The following is a 25,577-nucleotide window of genomic DNA, read 5'->3' as shown; positions in this document are numbered from 1 at the left end:
TGTTTTTGATAAAGGTCTCATTTCTTTTTTTTTTTTTTCTTTTTTTCTTTTTTTTGTTGAGGCAATTGGGGTTAAGTGACTTGCCCAGGGTCACACAGCTAGGAGGTGTTAAGTGTATGAGGTCAGATTTGAACTCAGGTCCTCCTAAATTCAGGGCTGGTGCTCTGTCCACTAAATCAACTAGCTGCTCCTTATTTCTAAAATATATAAAGAAATGTATCAAATTTATAAGAATACAAGTCATTCCCCAATTGATAAATGGTCAAAAGATATGCACAGACAGTTTTCAGATGATGAAATTAAAATCATATTGAAAATGCTTTAAATCACTATTGATTAGAGAAATGCAAATTAAAACAGCTCTGAGGTACCACCTCACACTTTTCAGATTAGTTAAAATGACAGGAAGAGATAATGATAAATATTGGAGGGGTTGTTGGAAAACTGGGACACTAATCTACTGGTTATGGAGTTGTGAAATGATCCAACTATTCTGGAGAGCAATATACTCAAAAGACTGTCAAACTGTCCTTACCCTTTGATCCAGTAATGCCACTACTGGATCTATATCCCAAGCAAGTCATGAAGGAGAGAAAAGGACCCACATGTGTAAAAATGTTTGGAGCAGGTCTTTTTGTGGTAGCAAAGAATTGCAAAAGGAGTAGATGTCCATCAATTGGAGAATGACTGAACAATTTGTGGTATATGAAGGAAATGAACGTATTGTTCCATAAAAAATTATGAACAAGTTGATTTTGGAAAGGCCTGGAAAGATTTACATGAACTAATGCTGAGTGAAACCAGCAGAATCAAGAATACATTGTACACACCTGTCAGCTTGGCTAAGATGACAGGAAAAAATAATGATGATTGTTGGAGGGGATGTGGGAAAACTGGGACATTGATGCATTGTTGGTGGAGTTGTGAACGAATCCAACCATTTTGGAGAGTAGTTTGGAACTATGCTCAAAAAGTTATCAAACTGTGCATACCCTTTGATCCAGCAGTGTTACTATTGGGCTTATATCCCAAAGAGATTATAAAGAAGGGAAAGGGACCTGTATGTGCACGAATGTTTGTGGCAGCCCTTTTTGTAGTGGCTAGAAACTGGAAACTGAATGGATGTCCATCAGTTGGAGAATGGCTGAATAAATTGTGGTATATGAATACGATGGAATATTACTGTTCTGTAAGAAATGACCAACAGGATGATTTCAGAAAGGCCTGGAGAGACTTACATGAACTGATGCTGAGTGAAATGAGCAGGACCAGGGGATCATTATATACTTCAACAACAATATTATATGATGACCAGTTCTGATGGACCCGGCCATCTTCAGCAACGAGATCAACCAAATCATTTCCAATGGAGCAGTAATGAACTGAACCAGCTATGCCCAGAGAAAGAACTCTGGGAGATGACTAAAAACCATTACATTGAATTCCCAATCCCTATATCTATGCCCACTTGCAATTTTTGATTTCCTTCACAAGCTAATTGTACAATATTTCAAAGTCTGATTCTTTTTGTACAGCAAAATAACGTTTTGGTCATGTATACTTATTGTGTATCTAATTTTATATTTTAATGTATTTAACATCTACTGGTCATCCTGCCATCTAGGGGAGGGGGTGGGGGGGTAAGAGGTGAAAAATTGGAACAGGAGGTTTGGCAATTGTTAATGCTATAAAGTTACCCATGCATATAACCTGTAAATAAAAGGCTATTAAATTAAAAAAAAGAATACATTGTACAAAATCACAGAAAGATTGTGTGACAATCACCTATCAAACACTTGATTCTTCTTGATTCAGTGATCCAAGGACATTTCAATAAATTCTAGATAGAAAACACCATCTGCATCCAAAAAAATATCAGTGGAGATTGGATGTAACTCAACATGTGCTCTGTTCACTTCTTTTTTCCTGTTTTTTTTTCTCCCTTGTTTTTTTCTTTTTTCTGATTTTTCTCTCTCAACATGATTTATAAATAAATGTTCTATTTAAAAAGTTAATATTCATGTAAAACTAGAACAAAATAAGTCAATTTGGAGTCAAGCAAATTGGTTCAAGCATCAGTTCTTAGCCCTACTAACCATGAGTGTCCTAACATTTCACCTTATTGCTCTGAACCTCAGTCTTTTCATCTGTGAAAATAAATTTCACGATCTGCTTCATACATGAACGTTATGAAGAAAGCATTTTATAAACTTTAAAATATTATATAATATATTAGATTACTTGACATTTAGAGGAAAGGGGTGGGAGAAAGGGGGGGGAATTGGAACACAAGGTTTTGTAAGGGTCAATGTTGAAAAATTATGCATATGATGTTTTGAAAATAAAAAGCTTTAATAAAAACATTATGTAAGAATAAGTTATTTTTATTATGATTCTCTACTTTCAGCTTTTAAGAAAGATGAATTAAACAAATGGAAAAATTTATAGAGTTGTTATTTTTTTCCAAACTCCAATAGATGACATTTATATAGAACTTCAATATTTGCCAAAATCTTTCTATTCATAAATGCATACCTTCTTTATAACAACTGCATGATATAGGAGCTAAAGATATCATTATTCTATTTCATAGAAGTTAAGTGATTTGAACTCATCAGCTAATGGTAGAGATGAGATTGAACCATCAGTCCCTCTTAACTCCAAGTGGAGATATTTTTCAACTATACTGCACTTCAACTGATCCAGTGATTTCCAGTGGTCACATGGATAGTTAAAATTGCATAGTACATTTAAGAGGCAGGATTTGAATTCAACTTCTCTGATTTCAAAAGCATCACACTTTCTGTACAATGTTGTTGTGAGAGAAAGAGAAGTGGGGGAGGGGATAGACAGACAGAAAGACACACAGATGGACTGACACAGACATAGAGACACAGAGACAGAGACAGAAAGAAAGAGGCAGATAAAATAAAGAGGAGGGGGGATTAAAGAAAGATTAATTATAGTTCTATAATCAAATCAATGACTATAAATTGGTGAGGCTTTGCGACTTTTAATTCCATCTTTCTATATGGGATAGAATACCCTTTTAGACTTATTGACAAGAAAAAAAATCTGAATCCTTATTACTTTTTAATGATTAGAGTTGTTCTATAAGACATATTAGCTGATTGTGAATAGCTTCCTCCTGTTGGATTTTTTGATGGGAGTGCTATATCAAAATGAACTAGAATGCTTGACATGGTGGGAGAAAATTTTTGTCCAAGAATAACTGTCTCATTCCACTAACATGTAAAAGCAATGCTTATTTGAGGACTTTTGATTTTTACACATTTCCCTCTTCTACCTGCTCCCCTCCCTTCAAAGAGAACATAATAGTATAATCATCAATGTCTTTTCAATGGAAACAGTGTAAATTTCATGTGCTTGCCCATATGTCTTCACAGGGGAGTTACTGGTCAATATTAGTCTTGAATATTACCTCATAGTTAACTCCAAGAATCAGAATCCTATAATTCAGCCTTCTGACTCAAGAAATAGGATATATATACCTAGAATCCATCTTTCTATTTAGGGAAAGCAGAATTGCTGCTCAGTGCTTGTCTTTAGGGTTCATTAACATGTATCCACAAATTTGTCCAGATTTCCGATAGTGTCTTAGCCAACACTGAATATTTCAAAAGAGAGAGAAAAGGAGATATCTTAAGCCCCATGGAGGTTCTCTTATGAGTAATAGCAGGTTCAGGTTTGAGCATTTTGACTTCTTTTCAGAGAAGATGAATTTCCTAAACAGTATGCCTTTTGGTGAGAGATGATAACACAGATATTCTCCCAATCCCTTAACATCTAGAGAAGAGAAAATGGAATCCAGCCACAACATAGAGAAACAATATCCATGTTTAGCAGGGAGACTAGCAAATAATAATTACTTAATAAATACTAGTTTACTAACTCTTCTACCTAATTATGACAAAAATTCAGTGATATTAAAAAATATTAGTCACTTAGTCCTATCACCTCTTTTTATAGGTTAGGAAACTGAAACCCAGAAACTTGAATGAATGACTGCCCATAGTCTTGTAAGCTTATGGTAAGTAGAAGAGTTGACTACCAACCCAGATCCTTTGACTCCTAAATCCACATGTCTCACTCTACAATAGTTCAGGGGACTTCTCTAATGTAATAGATAGTCAGAATGTTTTACTGACCCTGTGGAATTCTATAGGGAGTCAGATCTCGGAATCAAGAGACCTATGTTCCATTTCTAAAGTGAGGGTTGAAGAAAGTCATGTATCACCCTGAGCCTCTAGTTTCTCAACTGTAATAATTTAAAAAAAAATTAAATTGAATATCTCTTAAGTTTTCTTCCAGTTCTTAACTCTAAACTCAGAACAATGATTTGTTTTGATTTGCTCAGTAAACTGAAGGTATAAGTTTGAGATAGCATAAAGGGAAAGAAAACATGCTATGAGATTATTCTACTGAGGTAGAGGCAGGAAGTGGGTGAGGCAGAGTCTAATTATTATTATTAGATTATGATTAACTTTTGATTCCAGGGCCTTTACTGTTCTCCCTCTTCAACCTGAATTTTTAAGTTTGACTTGATTTAATTTAATTCATCTTTATTGAAACACTAATGCTGTGTCCAGATTTGTGTGTCTTCCATAAGGCATACATAAGAGGGAGAAACTATAACTCTGACTTCAAGGATTACAATAGTAATGCAGAGCTAAGACTTGTACATATGAAACACCCAGAGGATACCATGTTTTGGTATATTATCACCTGCCAGAACTTGGTCTATAATTAAGGAAATAAAGGGGAAAGGAGTAGTTTAGAAAGGCACCATGCCTCTCAAAATGACTTTGAGTCTGTGAACTGGATGGCTCTGCTGATGCACGTTCTAAGGGAAACGTTATTTATTGGATCTGGATCCTAAAGACCAAGCATCTAGTTCTAAGTTTTGTCATTCAGAGGACTGTGTGTTAGTAACCCTTCTGGAGATTGTGAGGTCGTACATATACAAGAAAAAAAGTTGTAATTTTTTTTTCTTATAATAGAATTGTAATTGTTTCTCATAATGTTATCTTTAACTATTTGTGATGGAACCATAAATTCCAATTTTGAGAGAAACTTAGATGTTGCCAAGTCCAAAATTGTTATCATTTAGAAACTTAAGCCCAGAAGGATTTGGTGTCTTACCGAATATTTCATGTGCAAGATGATAAAAAGCATAAATCTAGAGCTTGAACAAACATGAGAGACCATCTGGTTCAACTATTTCCTTTTATAGAGGAAGATACAGAAAATTATGATGAATAAATGATTGGTCCAAAATCACAGGTAATAAATATGAGAAATAGATGAATCCAGATTACTCCACAGAAAGTATTTTATTTCATGTCTTAAACAGTATTCCTTATTATTGTTCTGTAAGAAATGACCAACAGGATGATTTCAGAAAGGCCTGGAGAGACTTACATGAACTGATGCTGAGTGAAATGAGCAGGACCAGGAGATCATTATATACTTCAACAACAATACTATATGATGACCAGTTCTGATGGATCTGGCCATCCTCAGCAATGAGATCAACCAAATCATTTCCAATGGAGTAGTAATGAACTGAACCAGCTACGCCCAGAGAAAGGACTCTGGGAGATGACTAAAAACCATTACATTGAATTCCCAATCCTTATATTTATGCCCACCTGCATTTTTGATTTCCTTCACAAGCTAATTGTACAATATTTCAGAGTCTGATTCTTTTTGTACAGCAAAATAACGGTTTGGTCATGTATACTTATTGTGTATCTAATTTATATTTTAATATATTTAACATCTATTGGTCATCCTGCCATCTGGGGGAGGGAGTGGGAGGTAAAAGGTGAAAAATTGGAACAAGAGGTTTGGCAATTGTTAATGCTGTAAAGTTACTCATACATATAACCTGTAAATAAAAGACTATTAAACAAATAAATAAATAAACAGTCTTCCCTAGAACCCTCTTGGATTTGGTATTCTGGTGTTACCCTAATAAGGCAAAGTCTCAGAGGTTTAAATTTTGCAATTCTCAAAAAATGACTAAATAAGTTACCATGAATAATTATCTCTGGGGATAATTTTACAAATAGGTCTAGCCCTAAAAGCATGATTAGGTATTTGTAAGAAGGAAAAATCCAAATAGCCCTCCAACAAAACCCCTCATCATCTCTTTCAGCAAATATATTTTTCCTCTAATGTTAATGACATCACCATTCTCCCAGCCACTTGGCATATAAATCTTGTCATTTTCTTTATCTCCCCCTTGTCTCTCTCAACCCACTCCTTCCCCTCTTCATTTTAATCTGTCAGATCATGTTCAATCTACCTGTTTAATTCTATCTGTTCATATCTTTTCCATTTGCACTTGCTGTTACCCTATTTCAGGGTTTCATAGGCTCTCATTTGTTCTACTGAAATAAGATGATTAAATGATTGAAATTTCTTGCTTTTATATTTTAATAGTATTTTATTTTCCCCGTTACAGGTCAAAAATAATAAGCATTGCTAAAATGAAAGGAAAAGATAATAATAAAGGTTGGATGGGGTGTGGGAAAACTGGGATTCGAATGCATTGTTGGTGGAGTTGTGAAGTGATCTAACCATTCTGGAGAGCAATCTGGAACTATGCCCAAAGGACTATAAAACTGTGCAATGACCCAATGTTATTAGTAGGTCTATATCTCAAGAAAATCATAAAGAAAGGAAATGTTTGTAGCAGTTCTTTTTGCAATAGCAAAAAATTGGAAAATAGTAGATATCCACCAATTGGAGAATAGCTGAACAAATTGTGGTATAGGAAGGTAATGGAATATAATGACAAACAAGCTGATTTTAGAAAGGCCTGGAAAGATTTACATGAACATGATTTACATGAAACCAGCAGAACCAGAAATACATTGTACACAATAACAACAAGAATGTGTGGTGATCAACTATGAAAGACTTTGTTCTTCTTAGTGGTTCAATGATACAAAGTAATCCCAATAGACATAGAACATAAAATGCTATTAACATCCAGAAAATGAATTAAGGAGACTTGATGTTAATCAACTCATGCTATGCTTGTTTCATTTTTTCTATTTTTTTAAATCTCTTCCATGATTTTTCCCTTTTGCTCTGATTTTTTGCTCCTAACATGATTTAATGTATGTTCAAAAAATAATTATATTCATTTTTACAAAATTTTGAATTCCAAATTTTTCTCACCCTCCCTCCCTTTTCTTCTTCTGAAGATGTTAGGAAGTTTGATATAGTTTATACATGTGCTATCATGGAAAACATAATTTTCAATTAATCACAGAAGAAACAGATTGAAAGGAAAAAAGTGAACAAACACACAAGATAAAATAGGGTAAGTGAAAAAAATTGTTTGGTTTGCATTCAGAGTCCATCATTTTTTTTTTTTTCGGATTATGGATAACATTTTCTTTAGCGAGTCCTTTTTTTTTTTTTTTTTGTTATGGATCATTGGGTTGCTGAGAAGAAATGAGTCATTTATAGTTGATCATCACACAATGCTGCAGATAAAACTGTATAATGTTTTCCTGCTCCCATGAATTTCACTTTGCATTAGTTTGTACAAGTAATTCTAGGTATGTATGAATCTACCTGGTCATCATTTCTTATTGCATACTAGTATTTCATTGTCTTTAAATACCACAGTTTCTTTAGCTGTTACCCAAATAAGGAACATCACGTCAATTTCTAATATTCTGTCACAACAAAAAAAATTACTATAAATATTTTTGCATATATAGGTCCTTTATCTTTTATTTCCCACTTAATATTTTATTTTTTCCAACTTAATATAAAGATAGTTTTCAACATTCACTTTTATAAGATTTTGATTTCCAATTTTTTCCCACCCTTCTTCCTCCAAATGAGAGCAAGCACCCTGATATATAGGTTATATGTGTATAATCATATTAAATATATTCATACATTAATCATGTTGTGAAAGAATTGAAATAAAATGGAAAAACCATGAGAAAAAACACACAAACATATATTTCTATCTGCATTTAGATTCTACAGTTCTTACTTTAGGTATATATAGCATTTTAATTCATCAGTCTTTTGGAATTGTCTTAAACCATTGTATCACCAAGAAGAACTAAGACTATTGGAATTTATCATTATACAATGTTGTTTTTAATCTGTACTAAGAATTTCTGGTTCTGCTCAATCAGTTCATATAAATCTTTTCAAGTTTTTCTAAAACCTCTCTTCTCATCACATCTTAAAGCACAGAAATATGCCATTGCATTCATATACCACATTTTGTTTAGCCATTTCCCAATCAATGGGTAATCTCTCAATATTCAATACTTTGCCACCACAAAAGAAATGACATAAATATTTTTACACATGTGAGCTTTTTCGATTTTTAAATAATGTCCTTGGGAAAGTGGTTTTGCTGTATATCCTCTTTAAAATTTATCATTTTCCTTTGTTATCTAATCTGATAAGTGTTAGGCAGTTATCACAGAATTGTTTTAAGTTAGTTTTCTCTAATCAAAAGTAATTTAGAAAACCTTTTCATTTGCCTATATATAGTTTTACTTCTTTATATGAAAATTGTCCGTTCATATCCTTTGACGATTTTTCAATTGGAGAATGGCTTGCATTGTTACAAATTTGATTCAGTTCTATATATATTTGAAAAATGAGTCATTAATCAGCGAGAAATCAGAGTTTTGGAATTGTTTTTCAGCTTTCAACTTTCCTTTTTTTTTTTTAAAGAGCTAGTTATTTAGTAATTTTGACATGCAAAAGAAATTTTAACATTGATTTTGAGAATATTGAGTTCTAAATTCTTTACCTTTTTCCCTTCCTAGTACCCTTCATTGAGAACTTCATTTGTTGGTCAGATAAAGAAAAGCTAATAATTTACATGGCTTTATCTAATATCCTGAAATTTTGCTGAAGTTATCATCTCAAGTAGTAATTTTTTAGTTGACAGGCTAGGGTTCTTTAAACATACCATCATATCATCTGTAAAGAGTGATAGTTTTCTTTCTTTCTATTCTATTCTAAGCCCTCCAATTTCTTTTCCTACTCTTATTGCTATCACTAACATTTCTAGTACTATACTGAATAAAAATGGTGGAAATGGATATTCCTGCATCATTTGTGCATCACTCTTGATCTCACTGGTAAGACTTCTAACTTATTCCCATTACTAGCAATGCTTGCTGATGGTTTGGGATAAATATTACTTATCATCTTCAGATAAGCTTCCATTTGTCCTATGGTTTCTAGTGTTTTTAGTAGGAATAGGTGCTTTTATTTTGAAATATTCATGTGGGTTCTGTTTTTTTTTTTTTTTTTCTATTGGATGGTCAATCATGTTGATAATTTTCCTAATTTGGACCAATTCTGCATTCCTGATATAAATCACACTTGCTCATAGTGTATAGTCGTTGTGATATAATACTTTAATTCCCTTTGTTTGGTATTTTGTTCAACATTTTTGCATCAATAGTTCTTAGAGAAATTGGCCTGTAATTTTATTTCTCTATTTTATCTCTTCTTGTTTTAGAAATCAGCAGCATATTTGTGTCATAAAAGGAGTTTGGTAAAACTCCTTCTTTGCCTATTTTTTCCAAAATAGTTTATTTAGTAGAGAAATTAATTGTTATTTAATTGTTTGGAAGAATTCACTCATGAACCAATCTGGCTCTGGGGAATTTTTCTTAGAAATTTCATTAATAATTTATTCAATTTTTTTCTAGGATGGGTTTTGTTGAGGCATTTTTGTCCTGAGCTATTAATCTAACCAATTTATATTTTCATAAATATCCATTAATTTAAATCATATTGTCAAATTTATTAACATATGATTAAGCAAAATATTTTCTAATGATTGCTTTGATTTCTTCATTGGTGATGATTTCATCCTTTTTACTTTTGATATTAGATATTTGGTATTCTTTCTTTTTTAAATCAAATTAACTTATGGGTTATCTATATCATTGTTTTTTTTTTTTTTTCATGACAAACTTCTATAATATAGAATGGGCATTCTAATGTCAATATTTTTTTATTTGTTTAGTGTCTTTCACTTTGATTTTCAGGATTTCCAATTCAGTGATCAACTGAAAGATTTTAATTTGTTCTTTTACAAGTTATTGTCGTCGTTGTTGTTTGTTTCATTTTTTAGTTTCCTGTCCAATTCACTGATCAGTTCCTTTTCCTTAAGCAAGAATTTATAGAAATGAATTTTACCCTAAGTACTTCCTTGACTGCATCCCAGAATTTTAGTATGTTGTCTGATTATTTCTATGATTTTTTATTTAACCCAATGATTCTTTAGGATTAAATTATTTTATTTACAATTGATTTTAATTTTTCTTTTCACTGTGTTGAATGAAATTTTTGTATTATAATCTGAAAAGAATATAACATTTCTGCCTTTTTACATTTGATTTTTAGGATTTTATGTTCTATTACATGGTCAGTTTTTGTGTGAGTCCATATGCTGCTGAGAAAAATATATATTCCTTTTTGTTCTCAGTTTATTTCAAAGGTTTGTTATATCTAACTTTTCTAGTTTTCTATTTGCCTTCTTAGGTTTCTTCTTTTGCTTTTTTGGTTATTTCTTGAGTTCTGAGAGGGAACAGTTGAGGTCCCCTTACTGGGATAGTTTTGCTTTTTATTTCTTCCTGTAATTCACTTACCTTCTTCTCTTAGGATTCTTTGCTATAATAGGTCATTCATACCTCTTCAAGTTAAATAATTCACACCATTCTACCTTTTCTTTCATTCTGCACTTAACATACTCTTCTTTATCATCCCTTATTTTTATTCCATTCCCTCAAATTCATCTTCTAACAGTATCCTCTGTCTATGTATATTCCTTCTAGCTATATGAGAGTTAATATTATACTATTAGTGATATTTTAAAAAAGAATCATTTTTCCATGTAGTGATGCAGACATTATTGAATCCCTTATGTTTTCTTTTACCTTTTTACCTGTTTATGTTTCTCCTGGTTCTTCTTATTGGGTGTCAAATTTTTATTGCATTCTGGTCTTCTCCTTATGAAATCTTGAAATCCTTCTGTTTTGTTGAATAACCATTTTCCCTTGATGTATTATCTTTAATTTGTCAGGTAATTGATTCTTTGTGGTAATACTAGCTCTTTTGCCTTCCAGAACATCATATTTCATGACCTCCAATCTTTTAATGTTTCAGATTTCAAGTTCTGTGTAATCCTGATTGTGGTTCCCTGATAATTTGATTTTTTTTCTTTCTGGTCACTTGTAATATTTTTTCCTTGATCTGATAATCCTGAAATTTGCCTATATTGTTCCTTGTTGTATTTATTTGGGAATTCTTTTCCAAGGTGATCAGTGGATTCTTTCAATGCCCATTTTGCCCTATGAGGAGTTTTTTCTTGATGATTTCTTGAAAGATGTTGTTCAGGTCCTCTCTAAATAGTTCAGTGATGCTGATATTTTCTCTCTTGCATTATTTTCCAAGTTAGTTGTTATTTTATGAGTTATTTTACATTTTCTTCCATTTTTTCATTCTTTTGAATTTGACTTATTCTTGATGTTTTATACAGTCCTTGGCTTCCACTTGTGCAAGTCTAGCTTTTTAGAAATAATAATAGCTTTTTTTTCCTTAAAAAGTTATGTAAAGTTCAACATCCATTCGTGTAAAACCTTATGTTCCAATTTTTCTCCCTTCCTTTCCCCCACCCTCTCCCCTAGACAACAATTAATCCAATAGAGCTTTAACATGTGCAGTTTGTCTAAACATATTTCCACATTTGTTATGCTGCACAAGAAAAAATAAGTCAAAAGGAGAAAAAAAAAAAACATGAGAAAGAAAAAAAAAACAGGCAAATAAACAACATCAATAAGAAATGTGAAAATGCTATGCTGTGATCCACAATCAGAATCCATAGTTCTCTCTCTACATACAGATGGCTCTTTCTATCATAAGTCCTTTAGAATTGCCTTGAATCATCTCATTATTGAAAAGAGTCAAGTCCATCACAGTTGATCATCACATAATCTTGTTGCTCTGGACAATGTTCTCTTGTTTCTATTTACTTCCTTTAGCATTAGTTCATGTAAGTCTTTACAGGCTTTTCTGAAATCAGCCTGCTCATCATTTCTTATACAGAAATAATATTACATTCATATCACATTCATATATCATAACTTATTAAACCATTCCCCAACTGATGAGAACTCACTCAGTTTCCAGTTCCTCACCACTACAAAAAAAGCCACTAATGCTGCAAATATTTTTTGCACATGTGGGTTTTTTTCCCCTTTTTTGTGCTGTCTTTGGGATACAGACCCAGTAGTGGCACTGCTGGGTTCAAGGGTATGTACAGTTTTGTAGTCCTTTGGGTATAGTTCCAAATTGCTTTCCAGAATGGTTGGATCAGTTCACAACTCCATCAACAATGGATTAATGTTCCAGTTTTCCCACATCTCCTTCAACATTTATCATCTTTTCTTGTCATATTAACTATCTGAAAGATGTGAAGTGGTACTTCCAAGTTCATTTAATTTGCATTTTTCTGATCAATATTGAATTGCTTCCTGTAACTATAAATGGCTTTGATTTCTTTGTCTAAAAAAAGTTTGTTAATATGTTTTAACCATTTATCAAATGAGGACTAACCTGTATTCTTACAAATTTGAATCATTTCTCTACATATTTTAAAAAATGAGACCTTTATCAGAAACACTGGTTATAAAAAATTATCCCAGTTTTTTGCTTCCCTTCTAATTTTGGCAGCATTTGTTTTGTCAGTACAAAAACCTTTTTAATGTAATATAATCAAAATTATCCATTTTGCATTTCATTTTGTTCCCTAATTATTCTTTGGCCATAAACTCCTTCCTTTCTTCACAGATCTGATAGGTAGACTATTCCTTGTTCTTCTAATTTGCTTATGCCTAAATCATAAACCCATTTTGACCTTGTGTTGATGTAGGATATTAAATCCTACATCAATTGGGTGGTCAATGCCTAGTTTCTGTCATGTTATTTACCAGCAAGTTTTGTTGAATAGTGAATTTTTATCCCAGAAGCTAAAGTATTTGGGTTTAACAAATACAAGGTTACTGTAGTCATTTACTATTGTTTCTTATAAACCTAACCAGCTCCAGTGATCCACTACTCTATTTCTTAGCCAGGACTTTGATGACCACTGCCTTATAATATAGTTTGTTTTGGGGGGTGTTTTTTGTGTATTAAGGCAATTGGGGTTAAGTAACTTGCCCACAGTCACAGAGCTAGGAAGCATTGAGTGTCTGAGACTTATAATATAGCTTTAAGTCTGGTTCAGCCTAGGCCACATACCTTTGCATGTTTTTTCATTAATTACCTTGAAATTCTTGTTTTTTTGTTCTTTTAGATCAATTTTGTTATTTTTTCTACCTCTATAAAGTAATTTCTTGGCAGTTTGATTTTTTTTTAATTGTAGGAAGTTTACTTACACATAATTTTATGAATCATGTTGGGAGAGGAAAATCAAAGGAAAGGGGAAAAACATGGTAAAGAGACAAAAAAAAAACAGAAAAAAAGAAATTAATATAGTATATGTTGAATTACATTCAATCTTTTTAGTTCTTTTTCTGGATGCTAATGATATTTTCTGTTTAAAGACTATTGGGATTTCTTTGGATCACTGAACTCCTGAGAAGAATAAAGCCTTTCCTAGTTGATCATCACACATTCTTGCTATTATTACGTACAATGCCTTCCTAGTTCTCTTTTTTTTTAATCAGCATCAGTTCATGTAAATCTTTCCAGACCTTTCTACAATCAGTTTGTTCATCATTTTTGAAGAAAAATAATAGTCTATTATTTCCATGTACGACAACTTGTTCAGCCATTCCTCAATTGATAAGTGTCCACTCTTTTTTCCAATTCTTTGCTACAACAAAAAGAGCTGCTATAAACATTTGCACATGTGGGTCCTTTTCCCTCCTTTATGATTTCCTTGAAATACAGACCCAGTAATGGCACTGCTGGATCTAAGTGTATGCACAGTATAAAGCCGTTTGGGCACAGTTCCAGATTGTTCTTCAGAATGGTTGGTTCATTTCACAACTCCACCAACAATGAGTTAGTGTCCCAATTTTCCCACATTCCCTCCAACATTTATTATTACTATTCCTGTCATCTTAGCTAACCTGAAAGATGTGAGATGGTACCTCAGACTTGTTTTAATTTGCATTTCTCTAATCAATAGTGATTTACAGCATTTTTCACATAACTATAAATGGCTTTAATTTCATCATCTGAAAATTGTTTATATCCTTCGACCATTTATTTATCAATTGGGAAATGACTTGTATTTTTATAAATGTGACAGTTCTTTATCTATTTTAGAAATGTGATCTTTATCAGAAATACTGGCTGTAAATATTTTCCTCAGCTTTGTACTTACCTTTTAATCTTGTTTCTGTCGTTTTTGTTTGTGCAAAAACTTTTAAATTAAATGTAATCAAAGTTGTCCATTTTGCCTTTCATAATGTTCTCTAGTTCTTCTTTGGTCATAAATTCCTCCCTTCTCCAATAGGAAAATTATCTCTTGTTCTCCTCATTTGTTTATGGTATCCTTCTTTAAACCCCCAAATTATGTGTCCATTCTGAACTTGTTTTGATATAGGGTGTTAGATGTAGGTCTATGATGAGTTTCTGACATATTATTTTCCAATTTTCCTATCAATTTTGTCAAATAATAAGTACTTATTCTAGAAGCTGGAGTTTGGGGATTTATCAAATACTAGATTGCTATAGGTCTTGATTATTGTGTTTTATGTATCTAATCCATTTCACTGATCCATCACTCTATTTCTTAGCCAGTACCAAATAATATTGATAACCATTGCTTTATATACTATGCTGTGAGGTTTGGTACTGATAAGTCACCATCTTTTGTATTTTTTCATTAATTCCCTTAATATTCTTGTCTTTTTATTCTTCCAGATGAATTTTGTTATTATTTTTTCTAGTTCTATAAAAGAATGTTTTAGCAGTTTTATTGGCATGGCAATAAACATTGTTAGTTTAGGCAGAATTGTTATTTTTATTATATTAGCTCAGCCTTCCCATGAGCACTTGATATTCTTCCAATTGCTTAGGTCTAACTATTTTTGTGAAAAGTGTTATAATTACGTTCTTATAGTTTCTGGATTTGTCTTGGTAGGTAGATTCTCAAATATTTGATGTTATCTATAGTTATTTTAAATAGAATTTCTCTTTCTGGCTCTGGCTGCTGAACTTTGTTGGTAGTATATAAATTGTTAATTGTTTCTAGTAGTTTTTTAGTTCATTTTCTAAGATTCTCTAAGTATACCAACCTTAAGATTCATATTATCTGCAAAGAGTGATAATTTAGTTTCTTCGTTACCTACTCTAACTACTTTAATTTCATTTTCTTCATTATTGCTAAAGTTAACATTTTAGTACAATATTGAATAGAATTGGTGGTAGTGGGCAACCTTGTTTCACCCCTGATCTTACTGATCGTGCTTCTAGAAACTCCCTTTTACATGTAATGCTTGCTTATTGTTTTAAATAGATACTATTTATGCTATTTACTATTTTAAGAAAAATTCTATTTATTCCTGTGCTTTCTAGTGTTTTTAATAGGAATGTATGTTGTATTTTGTCAAATGGTTTTTTGCATCTATTGATATAATGCTTTCTGTTAGTTTGGTTGTTGATTTAGCTAATTATGCTTCCTGTTTTGAAATATCCCTGTTTTCCTAGTATAAATCGTATTTGGTCATTGTGTATTATACTGGTGATAAATTGCTATAATCTTTTTGTTAATGTTTTATTTAAGGTTGTTGTATCAACATTCATTATAGAAATTGATCTAAAATTTTCTTTCTCAATTTTGGCACTTCCTGGTTTAGGTATCAGTATCATATCTGTGTTATGAAAAGAATTTGATGGAACTCATTCTTCCTTTATTTTTCCAAATAATTTATATAGTATTGGAATTATTTGACCTTGCAATCTCTGTAAGAATTCACTTGTAAATCCATCTGGTCCTGAAGATTTTTTTCTCAGGGAGTTCTTTTTTTTTTTTTTTTTCTAAAATGGAACTATTTGAGTAACATATTTCCTCATCTGTTAAACTGAGCAATCTATATTTTTGTAAGTATTCATCCACTTCACTTACCAGATTTATTGGTATACTATTAGACAAAATACCTTCTAATTATTGCTCTAATTTCCTCTTCATTGGTGGAAAGTTCTCCCTTTTCATAATTGATAGTAATTTGATTTACTTCTTTCCTTTTTCTAATAAAATTAACTAAAAGTTTATCTATTTTGTTGGTTTTCTCATTAATCCAACTTTTAATTTTATTAATTCAATAGTTTTCTGACTTTCAACTTTAGTAACCTCTCCTTTGATTTTCAGAATTTCTAATTTTGCATTCATTTGGAGTGTTTAATTTGTCCTTTTTTAAGCTTGTTTAATTGCATGCCCAATTATTTGATTTTCTTTTTTTTCTATTTTATTAATGTAACATCTAGAGGTATAATATTTCCCCTAAGAATTAATTTTGCTGCATCCAATACGTTTTAGTATATTGTCTCATTATTGTAGTTCTTTTGTGTTAAATTGCCAATTATTTCTATGATTTGTGGTTTCATCCACTCATTCTCTGGAATTAGATAATTTTCTGTCACTTCCCTTCCAAGTTATACTTTTCTCTCTTCTTTTACTTTTTCCTTCATCACCAGAATTTTGCATCTGACCAGCATCTCTGTCCATCTGCTCTCCTTTTTAATCAGCCCTACCTTTCTTATCCCTTTCACATTCTATTTCTGCCCTTTTTTCTATTTGCTTTCCCCTAACTTCTGCTTCTCTAGAGGGTGAGACAGATTTCAATATCAAACTAAATATGTTTTTTAATTCCCTCTTTGAGGCAAATCTGATGAGATTAAGGTTCAAACAATATTCATCCTCCTTTCTTTCCCCCTCAGCTATAATAGGTCTTTTATGGCTTTTCATATGATAAAATTTACCACATTTTACTTCCTCTTTCCTCTCCTCCCAGTACAATCATTTTTTACAACCCTAATTTCTTTTTTTTAATATCATCACATTAAAATCAACTGATACATAAATCCTCTAAGTATACCCCTGACAAAGAAACAGTTCTCAAAAATTACACATATCATCTTCCTATGTAGGGATGTAAACATTTTAACCTTTAAAAACAGTATTTTTCTTCCTTTTTTCCTTCTTATGCTTCTCTTGAATCTTGTACTTGAAGATCAAATTTTCAATTCAGCTCTAGTCTTTGCATCAAAAAAAGGTTGAAAATCCCCTAATTCATTCAATGTCCATCTTTCCCCCTGAAAGATAATGCTTAGTTTTGCTGGGTAGTTGATTCTTGATTGTAATCCAAGCTCCCTTGCCTTCTGGAATATCATACAGTAGGTCTTCCTGTGGAAGCTGTTAATTTTTGGGTAACCCTGATTGTGGCTACTTGTTATTTGAATTGTTTCCTTCTCACTGCTTGCATTATTTTCTCCTTGCTATGATAATTCTGAAATTTAACTACTATGTTCCTTGGAGTTTTCATTTTTGAGACTTTCTCAGAAAGTGATTGGTAGAGTCTTTCAATGGCTATTTAACCCTATGGTTTTAGAATATTAGGATAGTTGTCCTTGATGGTTTCTTGAAAAATGTTGTCTAAACTCCTTTTTTCATCTTGGCTTTCAGTAGACCAACAATTCTTAAAGTGTCTCTCCTGGATCTATTTTCTAGCTCATTTTTATGAGACCTTTTAATTTTTCTGCTATTGTTCTTTTTTGTTGCTATTTTGACTGACTCTTGATTTCTCATTGAGTTATTTACTTCTATTTGTCCAGTTCTAATTTTGAGTGAATTATTTCCTTCACTTAGCTTTTTAAAGTACCTTTTGCATTTGGCCAATTGTACTTTTAAAGAAGGTTGTTTTCTTCATTGCATTTTTTTTCTTCATTTCATCAATTCTATATTTTAAGTTCTTTTCTTTTTCTATTTCACCAATTCTATTTTTCAAGTTGTTTTTCTTTTCTATTTTGTCAAATCTATTTTTAAGATGTTGGTTTCTTCAGTATATATATATGTATATATATATATATATATATATATATATATATATTTCATTTCAGCAAATTTATTTTTTAAAGCTGTTTATTTTCAAAACATATGCTCAGATAATTTTTCAACATTAACCCTTGCATAGCATTGTGTTTCAGATTTTCCCCTCCTTTCCCCCATTCACTCCCCTAGATGGCAAACGTTCCAATATATGTTATACATGTTAAAATATATGTTGAATCCAATATATGTAAACATATTTATACAATTCTCTTATTGCAAACTGGGAAAATATTTTTACAGTCAAAGGTTCTGATAAAGGCCTCATTTCCAAAATATATAGAGAATTAACTCTAATTTATAAAAAATCAAGCCATTCTCCAATTGAAAAATGGTCAAAGGATATGAACAGACAATTCTCAGATGAAGAAATTGAAACTATTTCTAGTCATATGAAAAGATGCTACAAGTCATTATTAATCAGAGAAATGCAAATTAAGACAACTCTAAGATACCACTACACATCTGTCAGATTGGCTAAGATGACAGGAAAAAATAATGATGATTGTTGGAGGGGATGCGGGAAAACTGGGACATTGATGCATTGTTGGTGGAGTTGTGAACGAATCCAACCATTTTGGAGAGTAGTTTGGAACTATGCTCAAAAAGTTATCAAACTGTGCATACCCTTTGATCCAGCAGTGTTACTACTGGGATTATATCCCAAAGAGATTATAAAGAAGGGAAAGGGACCTGTATGTGCACGAATGTTTGTGGCAGCCCTTTTTGTAGTGGCTAGAAACTAGAAACTGAATGGATGCCCATCAGGTGGAGAATGGGTGAATAAATTGTGGTATATGAATATTATGGAATATTATTGTTCTGTAAGAAATGACCAACAGGATGATTTCAGAAAGGCCTGGAGAGACTTACACGAACTGATGCTGAGTGAAATGAGCAGGACCAGGAGATCATTATATACTTCAACAACAATACTATATGATGACCAGTTCTGATGGACCTGGCCATCCTCAGCAACGAGATCAACCAAATCATTTCTAATGGAGCAGTAATGAACTGAACTAGCTATACCCAGAAAAAAGAACTCTGGGAGATGACTAAAAACCATTACATTGAATTCCCAATCCCTATATTTATGCCCACCTGCATTTTTGATTTCCTTCACAAGCTAATTGTACAATATTTCAGAGTCTGATTCTTTTTGTACAGCAATATCTAATTTATATTTTAATATATTTAACATCTACTGGTTATCCTGCCATTTGGGGGAGGGGGTGGAGGGTAAGAGGGGAAAAATTGGAACAAGAGGTTTGGCAATTGTTAATGCTGTAAAGTTACCCATGCATATAACCTGTAAATAAAAGGCTATTAAATAAAAAAAAAAAAATAAAAAAAACCAATTCTCTTATTGTACAAGAAAAATCAGACCACGAAGGAAATAAGTAAGAAAATAAAATGCAAGTGAACAATAACAAAAAGAGTGAGAATGTTATGTTGTGATCCACATTCAGTTCCCATAGTGCTCTTTCTGGGTATAGATGGCTCTCTTCATCACAAGATCATTGGAAATGGAATCAGTCTTGTCATTGTTGGAAAGAATTGTGTTCATCAGAATAATGTTGATGTTGCTGCTACAATGATCTCCTGGTTCTGCTATTTCACTTAGCATCAGTTCATGTAAGTCTCTCCAGACCTCTCTAAAATCATCCTCCTAATCATTTCTTATGGAAGAATAATTTTCCATAACATTCACATACCATAACTTATTCAGCCATTGTCCAACTGATGGGCATCCCCTCAGTTTCCATTTTCTTGCCACTATGAAAAGGGCTGCCACAAACATTTTTGCACATGTGGGTCTCTTTCCTTCCTTTAAGATTTCTTTGGGATCAAAGGGTATGCAAAAATTTATCAAACTTTTTTTTAACATAGCTACAAATTGTTCTCCAGAATGGCTAGATCCATTCACAGTTCCACCAACAATGCATTAGTGTCCCAATTTCCCATATCCCTCCAACATTTGTCATTATCTTTTTCTGTCATCTTAGTCAATCTTAGAGGTGTGTAGTGGTATCTCAGAGTTGTCTTAAATTGCATTTTGCTGATCAATTGTGATTTAGAGCACCTTTTCATATGATTAGAAATGGTTTTAATTTCTTCATCTGAAAATTGTCTATTCATATCCTTTAATCATTTATCAATTGGATAATGACTTGAATTCTTATAAATTTTAGTCAGTTCTCTATATATTTTAGAAATAAAGCCTTTATCAGAATACTTAAATGTAAAAATGTTTTCCCAATTTATTGTTGCAATTAGTTTTGTTTGTACAAAAACTTTTTAATTTAATGTAATCAAAATTATGTATTTGGTGTTCAAATATGAGTTCCAGTTCTTCTAATTTGCTTATAATATCATTCCTTATGTCTAAATCATGAACCCACTTTGACCTTATATTGGTATGTGGTGTTAGGTGTGCCTAGTTTCTTCCTTTCTAGTTTCCAATTTTCCCAGCAGTTTTTGTCAAATAGTGAATTCTTATCCCAAAAGCTAGAGTCTTCACCACATTTATTTTTAAGAAGTTGTTTACTTCAATCACTTTCTGTGTTTCTTTTCCAAACTCTCCTGCAAAGCTCTCATTTCTTTCCCTCATTTTTCATCTAATTCTCTTTTGAGCTTTTCTGAATTCTTCCAAGATCCTTTTGAGCTTGAGACCAGTTCATATCCCGCTTTGAAGCTTTACTTGAAGGTATTTTGCCTTGATGTCCTCTTATGGGTTTATATTCTGTTCCTCCCTGAATCCATGGTTGCTCTCTAAGGTTAGAGCTCTTTTTGCTTTTTTACTCATTTTAAAAGATTGAAGTATGCTCCTATGGCATAGTGGAGATTGTCTCAAGCTTTGTTTACAGAATGGCAGAGGCTTCTCACTGCAGGCACCTGCAGTAGCAGGCTTCCCCACTGCAATGAATGGAGTTGTCAAGTTCTGCCTGTTATACTGGGGTTCATGGGCTCACTATTTGCTGTCTGTAGTTGCATTGGAGGTGTCACAGGGAGATTGCTAATCCACTGGCCTTCAGAACCAGGACAGAAGAGTCAACACTGATATATTTTGGCTAAGGACCTTCCACTAGCTTCACCATGACAGGATTCTCTACTCTGGGCTTTCCCATATAATCCTTGTTCTGAGTCATATTTCCTCCTACCCAATTGAAGGAGACCTTTCCTGAAGTCCTTCCAAGAACTTACGCTAGAAAATTATTATAGCTAAAAGATTTGTGGGTTTTGTCACTCCAAAATCTTTTCAGGATTGATCTAGTATGAATTCTAAGAGGAGCCAGGAAAAGCTTAAACTCCTGTCTACTTTCTGTCATCTTGGCTCCACCTCCCCCCTTCCCATTTTAATATTTAAGATGTTATTTTTCTCAATTGAGTTTGTTTTCTATTTGCCCAAGTGTACTCCTTAAAGGGTTGTTTTCTTCGGTTGATTTTTATATCTTCTCTTTCATTTGTCCAATTCTACTTTTAAAGCACTTTTCCAAGTTGTTGACACCAATTTTTTATTTTGATATTTCTATCACATCATTCTCATTTCTTTCCCCAATTTTTCTTCTTCTTATCTTATATGATTTCAAAACTCCTTTTTGCACTCTTCCAAGATTGCTTTCTGGTCTTGAGATCACTTCATATTTTTCTGTGGGATTTTGCCAATAGGTGATTTGTCATTGTTGTATTTTTTCTGAATTTGTGTCTTGGTCTTCCCTGTCACCATAATAATTTTCTGTCAGATTCATTTTTTAAGAATTTTTTTTATCTTTCTTTTATTCTTTTTTTTACATTTGAATTCTGCTTCCCGGATGGAAATGGTATAGTCTCAGGCTTCTTGTGCCAGTGTCTATAGCCACTTTCTTTTTATTTATCTGATTACCTGTTATCTGTACTGATGTTAACCTGAGGCTCACAAGGGATCCTTGTGCCTGGTACCCTGATAAAGGGGTGAGGTGAGGGTGGCTAAGTGGAGGCTGGTGATGATTGGGTATCTTAGTGATAATGACTGGCATATGCTGATGTCTCGTGGTGTGTTTCTGCATTTGTCCAGGACTATATTAAAGCATACAGTGGTCTGGCCATTAGTGAATGCTTGGTTATAAGAAAATGTGCTGAAGCATGAGGATATCTGACGATTGGCTATTTCCCCAGGGATACATTGAAGTATGTGGTGGTTCCCAGAGTTGTAGTCAGCTGGCTGTGCCATAGGTGAGGCATATAGGTGTTTTTAGAGTTGGTATTTACCCGATCCACCACACTGGGGCTCAGGTTCCTAATGGTTCACTAAGGAGGGACTTGTTGCCTGCTTTCTAGGAAGTTTTCTGTCCTGGACTCTGTCTGCTCTTTACCTAAATGAAGTCTGATAAGCCCAAATTAAGATGCTGTGAGGAACAAGTTAGGCAACTAGGATATATCAAGTAATAGTTATATAGAAATAAAAAGGAAGCAAATCAACAGGTAGAGAAAAAAAGAGTACCTAGATGATAATAATCCCGTTTCAATAAAAATAGTGATAGTATAGTCTAGGGAAAAGGGGAAAAATAATAAGATCAGGTCAAAGATTTTTGAGCAATCATTCATATACATAATCTTGTATGTGTTCTCTAAGACTTCTAGCTTCAGTTCTTGGTCCCTGTCACCTGATACTCCTAAATTCTGACCCAATTTAACTGCCTGGGTCTGCAAGAGGCAGCAAGGTGACAGACTAATGAACTTTTAATCAGGAGAAATTCCCATGCTAATACTGCCTCTGACCTTCATTGTGATAACTATATGGAAATAGATAAATCACAACATTATAAAAGGAAAGAAAAAGAGAACACAATTATAATGATTAAGAAGGTTGGTCCTAGAGATGACTTGATAAAGACATTTCTTTGCAGAGGAAGGGGAATATGGTTGTGTAATATTGTAAATAGTGCAGACTCAATTGAAGCATTGATTGATTAAATAAAACATTCCAAATTAAAGGTGATATAGAAACAAAATATATCAATAATTTTTATTAGTGTAGTGAAATAACAGATCCCCGCAGCCCAAATAAAGAAGGCAATGGTAACAACATATCTGAGCTTCATTTTCTTCAACTAGTAAATAGAGACAATAATAGCTGTAGCACCTTCTTTATACGGTTGCGGTAAGGACCCAGAAAAATAATGTATTCAAATTGTTTGTAAACTTCAAAATCCTCATTATAAGTTGCCTAGTCCTCCCAGTCTATGTCTGTATTCTAGACTGTTTCCTCACCAGAACTGACATTATCTATGTGCCTATTTTCCATATAAATGGACTCCTCTATTACAGCTTTGACAATGGATACCATCAGACTTTGTCTGCCCAGACTTGCCTCACTCCAATGCTTCCCAATGCTCACAGGAGTGAAGATAGCAGTCTACTGGTATGATCTAAAGAACCAGGATGAATGTCAGCCTGGTGCTTTAGAGCCTTGAGGGAGATAGCTCCTGTATATGGCCTTGTTTTGATTATCTCATCAAATGACAAGAGCCTGTTAAGCTTTTGATCCTTTTTAAAAAAAGTTATTTCAGTCTCCATTCTGAGGATGTCTCTCCCTCCCCTTCTCTCAAAAGAAATTGCATACACAGACACACACACACACACACACACACACACACACACACACACAGCAGTGAAAACCTCTGGTTGGCAGGCAAAGTTTCCTCTCACCTTCCCAGTAGGTACAACGTATATGTGCCAGTGGCATTCACACCGACCCAGCAGGTCATCCACAGGGATCAAAGGCAGAGTCAAAAGAGGCAGAGACAGCAACAGTCCCATTCGGATGCCTTTGCAGTTTGGGGTCATTTATCGTTTCATCTTGCTGCAGCTCCCAGTGCACAAATAGACCCAGAGCAGCGGGGATTTCAGTTCTGACTCTTATCCCCCTGTTGCTTTCATTCCCCTTTATGGGCTGCCTGAAATGTGGCCTGTCAGGAAAAGTGGACAAATTGGCTGTTAGGAAAGAAAAACCCAACCCAACTTTGGCTCTAACTCTGGTGAGGAACCTGATTCATTAACCTCAATGACTAAAATAACCTCTTTTGTATCTGTTCTCTTTCCACCCTGTTGCAGCCCCACTCCATTTGTTCTCATCTTTCATCAGACTTGCCCGATTTTATTCCTACCTGCATTGGGGAAAGAATCTCAAAGATACCCATTCTCAGACATGTCTCAGCCATATCCCCTTAAATATCAAAGGAACCCGTTTGAGCTCAGCTACACTGTATATCAAGAGACTGGGTTCTCAGGTCCTTATTTGAACTTTCTGAGGTTCATCCTCCACCAGCTCAAGTTCAGTCATTTTGATGTTTTGGCTTTGAGTTTGGTGTTTAAAGTGCTATGAAATAAACATCAATACAATGCCATTCTTGTTTCATTTGAACTGTTTAGCCCTTGAGGGCAGACTCCAGCAAATCCAGAGACTCCAGTTTCCCCGATTACTGAACTTTAAAGAAGAACTGAAGTTATGAATTGAGGGACTCCCACTTACAAAAACGGCTTCTAACTTGAAGTAAACAGACCAAGCTGCTCTTTGGTTGCTCCCAGAGACTTCTCTTGTTAAAAGTTTACCCCATTTGAAGTCAGTTTATAACCTGTCTTTATTCTTCCAGAATTACTGGTTGCCATAGTTACAGCGGGCTTCTGGAAATGAACTTCATAATTGCTGCATATTGCATATAAACAGCTGGATTCCCTCTTTCAATTTCATTCTGAAACAATGAAGGCCCAAGAAAATGGTATCATATTTGAATCATTGACATGTTAAAGACCATTATACCAGGAGCAAAGCATCATGAAGTGGAGAACTTGGAGAAAAAATAACAATGAAATTCTCCAGGCTCTCTATATGTGTATGAATGTATATATGCATTTGTGGGTATATAGGTACATATATGTGTCTCTGTGTGGGCAAGTATAGGCATATATAGAATCAAAGAATGCTGGAACTAGAAAGAATTTTAGAGATCATCTTGCCCAGCCTCATCCTTTTACAAATGAAGAAAATGAAAGCCCAGAAATATTAGGTAAGTTTTCCAAGGTCACACAGGAAAACAAAAAAGACAAAGTTGCATAGCTGGGACTTGGAGAGACAGGTGTGGTATAATGGAAATCACAATGAAAATAAGTTTCTAGTTTCAATTCTTCCATTAAGTAACTATGTGACACTAGGTAAGTCATTTCTGGTTGTCATTTTCCTCATACATAAAGTGAAAGGTTTGATTGAATGATCAATTAAAATCTCTCCCAGGTCTTTTATAAGTTTAACTCCAAATTAATTCAAGCATATGGTTATCTCTCTATCTATCTGTCTGTCTATCTATCCTTGGAACTGGTTATGTTTCTAAATAATTATCTCATTTTGCCCTGTCATAGATACCCATGTAACATTCCTATAGTC

Source organism: Sarcophilus harrisii, chromosome 1 (assembly GCF_902635505.1).
Source record: "Sarcophilus harrisii chromosome 1, mSarHar1.11, whole genome shotgun sequence".
Classification (NCBI taxonomy): domain Eukaryota; kingdom Metazoa; phylum Chordata; class Mammalia; order Dasyuromorphia; family Dasyuridae; genus Sarcophilus; species Sarcophilus harrisii.
This window is presented reverse-complemented; position numbering follows the sequence as displayed.